Consider the following 6,472-nt stretch of genomic DNA (forward strand, 5'->3'; position numbering starts at 1 on the left):
GAGGCTACCTCTCGGTGGCTACCCAACTACCCAAGAATAGATACCTTGCCCAGTATGACCCACCCACCAACACAAGCACCACGAGCTTGCACCACTACAGAACCCCTCGTTCAACACTTGACGCCCCACCTTCTTCACTGAGATTGAGACACCAAAAGCCACTAGGGCAATTACACACCACCACTCCAAAGGCCAATTTCAAACGAGATGAGGACCACAAACTAGTTTAGTGACACCGCTAATCGCGTTTATGACCCCGCCCAGACCCCTGTATTTTCCAAACACCCCCATAGAACACCAACCAAGAAAAGATCAAACAGACATTAAAAACACATAGGTATATGGTACTTGGATCAAGGAAGATGAAACTACCTCCTTAGGAAGCTTGAAGAAGGTCCCGGCGTCGCTAAGCTCCACATGCACCAGCACTAGAAACTCTCGCTCGACTAGTGTTGCCCCCCGCGAACCAGGATCCATATAGTTATGACAGTAACATCTTGATTCTTTCCTTGATTGAATCAACAACATTACACCTAGGATTTTCAATAAATGACAACCTTTCAGCCTAGAGTGCATGGTGAAGTTGCAATTGGTAGCCCCCATGCTCTCTGCACACATTACTCACCCCCGACGACTGACCTCCCATTCCCTATAACCTCCGAACAAGAAACTCTATCCACCAAACTAGGCATATAACCCTTGCCCTTTTCCCCTCTCAGTGTTTTATAATTCAAAGTTAAGATGGATCTATATTAGTTATTTAGTAAAAAATACATATAATTAGATTATTTACTTTTTAGTCTAGTTACGTTGATAGGCATGTCTATTTTTACATTGATAGGAATGTCTATTTGGAGTAGGGCTCTTAGAATTTTAATTTAATTATAAAAATTATTAGGTGGATGAGGATTTAGCCACCATGGAATATTATAGAATATTCTTAGTTGTATTAATGATCTAAACTTGAACATGAATGCAAAATTTTACACATATAACCATAAATACATAAATGCAGCAGAAATAACACTTCATTTCATTAATATCAAAATATTGAAATATGCTTACAAACATAATGGAAATAAACTAGATTGAGCGATGGTAGCTTATCTATGAGAAGAGATGTGGCGGCTACATGCCTTTGAACTGTGTTAGAATGAGGCTCAAAGGCATATTTATTATTGAGAAACAATGGAAAACCCTAAACATCCAAAACCCTAACCATAGGAGATGAAGCACCAAAACTGTGGGCCCCGTTTGGGTAAATTGGTACATCAACTTCCTCAGGTCGTAACTTTGACATACGATCTCTGTTTGGCAATCATAATACCTCATTTCAAATATATCAAAGAGAAGGCCAAAAGAAAAGAGCCATATTATTTTGGAACATTTTCGATCTCTCTGTTTTCCCTAAAAAAACGTCGTTTAGGGCCTCAAAACGGATCCGGAAGTTCAAAACCCGAAAAACTACCAAAAATAGTAAATTGCTCTATAATTAAGGAAACCAAAAAACTAAAGGAGACAGTGTTAGGGGTCCAAGTGGAATAGGTGGGTGACCACCAATATCCACCTGGATCATTCCTCCCCCATTAGGAAGAAATGTTCCCCATTACATTGAGTGTCTCCATGAGATGGGGAAACTTCTGCTGAACTTGGTCCCTGGTGAGCCACTTGCCTTGGTGAAGGAGTTTGCCAGCTTTGGCAACCTGATATAGTTGCATCTTTTGCTGGTGAGTATTCTTGATATGTGTGTCTATGATACAATTAGTTGTGGCATGTTCCATGCAGTTTGGGTTTAGCTCTGTTGGTGTGAGTTGTTCTGCAACGTCAGATGTGCCGAAAAATGGTGGAAAGTATGGACGAAGGTGGTCTACATTGAACACTGGGTACGGAGTAAAGAACGATGGAATGCTAAGCTCAAAGGAATTGTCCCCTACGGCCTTGGTGATGATGTATGGACCATATCAGAGCAAGCGAAGCTTGTGGTGGGGTCCAACGAGGCGCTTCTTCTGCAAATGTAGCCAAACTTTGTCGCCCACCTGGAACTTGTGTGGCACCTGATGTTGATCATGGTGTTGCTCGTACTTAGCATTGGCTTTGTCCAATATATCATGGACCTGCTGGTGGATGTGTTGAATGTGCTCAATGAAGCTGTTAGCAATGTCATATTCGGATTGGACATAAGCTGAATTTGCCTGAGTAGCTGCAAATTGTATGGCCACATCAATGGGACATAATGGTTGAAATCCCAACCCTACCTGAAAGGGGTTGTGACCCGTTGAGATGTGGAAAGCTCTGTTGTAGCTGTACTGGACATAGGGGAGGATTTCATCCCATGTATGTGGATGCTTCGATTTGTACATGCGCAAAATGTGTACGATCATCTTGTTGACAACTCCTATTTGGCCATCGGTTTGGGGATGGAAAGCTGTGGACTTAGTGAGTTTGGTATCCAACATCGACCAAAGACTTGACCAAAATGCAATTAGGAATTTGTTGTCCCAGTCAGAGACAATAGAATGTAGGATCCAAAAGTGTACCCACACTAGCTAAAAGAAGAGCTTAGCAGTGTCCTCTGTTGTGATACTATTCTTACAGACCGCCATAATGGACGTCTTAGAGAATATATCGATGACCACGAAAACGAAGTCATTTTCGTGCTTAGTAGAAGGAAGGCCCGACATGTAATCCATGGAGATGGATTCCCAAGTTCGACTAGGAGTAGGAAAAGGAGTATATAGGCCTTGCTTATTGATGGTTGGTTTGGAAATGGTGCAGAGAGTGGAGGATTTACTGTACCTCCCAACATCCTGATGAAGGTTTGGCCAACAAAAATACTTTTGCTGTACTGCCACTATTTTCTCTACTCCGAAATGTCCAACGACCCAACTGTAGTGCGCCTACCAAATCATCTTGGCAGGCTCACTTGAAGGAACACATATGTGTCCCACGTGGCATAATAATGCATCCTCGAGGTGAAACTGTTGAACTTGTTTACCTTCCAGGAGTGTCTGGTATGTGCTTCCAAATTCTAGATCACTCTCATAAAGATGTGGCCATCGCGAAGTCTCGTGCCCGTAGGAGTCGAGCACAGTGATTAGCGCCATGACTGGCGGTTGGCTAAGGCAGTCTGCAACATTATTGGTGCTGCACTTCTTGTACTTAATGTTCAAATGGAATTATTGCAGGTCTGTGGACAATTTATCATGGCGACCATTCTGCAACTTCACTTGTGTCCATTTGAACTGGAAGGGTGGTTGGTCTATGTGGATGACCGTTTCCTTCCCCAAAATGTAATGCTTCCATTGGCGACAAGCCTGAATAATGGAATACATTTCTTTGTCGTAAGTGGGATATTTTTGGTTTTTTCCTGAAAGTGTCTCACTATGGTAAGCAACTGGATGACCCTATTGAGTAAGAACTACACCAATAACATAGTTGGAGGCATCTGTCCTAATAACATAGTTGGAGGCATCTGTCTCAATCTCAAATGGTTGCTGCATGTCTGGCAATTTGAGCACTGGTGCAGAGTAGAGGCGATGCTTCAACTCAAAAAATGCCTTCTATTGGGTTTCAGACCAATTTTTTTTGCTTTTGCTTCGCCCTTGGTGACTTGACTTAAAGGCCAAGAGATATGAGAGAACCCCAACACGAACCTACGGTAGAAATTGGCAAGACCCAGAAGGCTGTGGAGCTATGTTAGACTGGTTGGGGCTGGCCAATCCCGAATGACTTGTATCTTGGTTGGGTCCACATACACACCTTTCTCATCAATGATGTACCCTAGATATTAAACTTGGGTCATGCCAAAAGTGCATTTCTCCAAATTGGCACATAACTTGTGTTGTCACAGGGTTTGAAGGACCCGTCAAATATGGTAGAGCTTATCTTTCCAACTCTGGATGAATATCAAGATGTCATCTAAACACGCCACCACAGATTCATTGGTGAAGGGTCACAAGATGCCATCCATTACTCTCATGAAGGTTGTGGGGGCATTCGTCAACCCGAAAGGCATGATCAACCATTCAAAAAGGCCCTCTGTGGATTTGAAGGCAGTCTTCCACACATCAAAGGGTTTCATAGGCACCTAGTGATAACCAGACTTCAAGTCAATCTTGTTGAAATATTTGGCCCCCTTGAGTTGGTACAGAGGGTCATCCATCTGTGGGATTGGGTAACTATTCCAAACAATGATCTTGTTCAACGCCCGATAGTCAATACAAAGTCTCCAAGTTCCATCCTTCTTTTGTACCAATACAATTGGGATCCCACATGGTGGTGAGCTTGGTTTGATATGCCCTTTATGCAACAACTCTTGAATCCGCCTCTTGATCTCATCGTTCTCCATAACAAAGCATCGATAGATCGGTCCCTTGGGTAGCAACATGCCTATAGTCAGATCAATGGAGTACTTGACTTGACAGTGCAGAGGTACCCCTGTAGGTGAGGCAAAAATGTCCTTGTACTCCTCCAAAATCTTGTCCATCTGCTGCTGGTGTGAAGGAGCCCTGTCTGGAAGTTGTGACCACAACCTTATTCTTACCCTGACGGCAAATCATAAGGAAAACAAATTTCCTAGTATGGGAAATGATTTTACTACATTGATTTTCACTGATTAAAGAGATGGCAGCAGGTGGGGCTACCTCTGGTATCCTGTACAACTTATTGCCCAAATTAATAATCATAGAGCGAGGTCTAGACTCATATACAATATGTCACTTCCATAAGTATGGTTGTCCTAAAAATAAATCACAAAATTCATGAGGAGCAAAATCAAACAATATCTCATCCGTGAAGGGACTGATGTTGTAGGTAAGGCGACACTACTAGCTGATGCAGAGATCTCATCCTTGGTGAAGCCACCCAATGGTGTACCTATGCCGATGTGCTGTCATTGGTAGGCCCAACTGCTTCATGAACTCTGCTGAATTGAGGTTCTTTTGGCTCCAGCTCTTGACAATGAATTGCAACGAAGAACCTTTCATCCACATCTGTTAGTGGAAGATGCGTTCTCCCTCCGCTGGATCTTCAGGTTCATTCTTCGAGATGGTGGTGGTTGTGGTGGCATCGGGCTCTGAATCAATGATCTACTTCCCTTTATCATTCCCCTTGTCAGGTTTTGACTCAAATTAGGAACATGCGTCTAATTTGGAAGCCTTCATCTCAACCACCAATGACTGCTTGGCCCGACACTCACTTGTGTTGTGAGTGGAGATCTTATGGAACTCACACCATTTTATCATGTCCTTTGTCTTCGTGGTGTTGTTATTTTCTTACGGCTTCATAGGGTCGTCCTCGATCACCCCGCCTTGGATTTGGCCTTTTCTCTGTGGTTTGGGGGTTCCTTTTCCTTGCTTCAGATTCACATATCCATAGTCTCACTTCTTCTATTTAAACTTGTGCTCAATCTTAACAATGTATCGTTATGTCGTGCCAAGCGAGGATATGTCCAGGAACTCCATCTTGTCCTGGATGTACTTGTGTAGACGGGTGCGACACTTGAATACCAAATAACGCTCAGAATCCTTGATACCCAACTTCACGCGGAGGGTATGGAAAACATTTGTGAACTCAGACACATCTTGGTCCCTTCCCTGCCATAGTGTGGTCCAGTTTATGTATTTATCTTCATATCTCCCGACAACATAATATTATTCCTTGATGGCATCTTGGAAAGAATCCCAAGTGGGTGTCGCTAAAAACAGTGAGGGTTCTCTCTCGTCCTTTTGTTCATAGTAGGTTTCTAACCAGTCCTTGATGTGTGGGGCATCTTTGAGAAGTGCAAAAGTAATATTGTCACGATTGGAAAGGTCATGAACTGAAAAATATCCTTCCAATAGATTAAACCATTTATCTATGACATCTGAATCTATTTGGCCCTCAAATATGGGAATATCGAAGTTAACTTGTACCTTAAAAGGAGTGGCGCCTCCAGAGTGGCTGTTGGATGAAGGTGCGTCGCCTGTGGGTAGCCATTGAAGGATCTAGGAAAAATTATCTGTCATCGCATTCGTCTGTCACTCGAGGGTTTCCTCAAGTAATATTTTGAAAGGATCTCCTGCCCCCTTGTATTTCTTTTCATCCGCCATGGGAGGTGGTCGGGGTTTGCAAGGCTGTTCTTAAAAAGGTTCAACCAAATCGAGCGCTAACTCCTTATACCCTCACCTCGTTGGGGACATGCAAAGAAAAACAGAGAAAGAGTAGATTACTCTGATAACATTGATTCGAACTTAAACAGGAACGCAACAAATTACACATATAACCATAAAGACATAAATGAAGAAGAAATAACACTTCATTTCATCAATACTAGAATACTGAAATATGCTTACAAACAGAATGGAAATAAACTAGCTCGGGCTGTGGCAACTTATCTCTGAGAAGAGATCTGGTGGCTACATGCCTTTGAACTTTGTTACAATGAGGATCAAAGATGTATTTATTATTGAGAAACAATGGAAAACCCTAAACA

This window comes from Pinus tabuliformis, chromosome 5_1, assembly GCF_031772625.1.
Source record: "Pinus tabuliformis cultivar Carrire ecotype Pingquan chromosome 5_1, CPIR1, whole genome shotgun sequence".
Lineage (NCBI taxonomy): Eukaryota > Viridiplantae > Streptophyta > Pinopsida > Pinales > Pinaceae > Pinus > Pinus tabuliformis.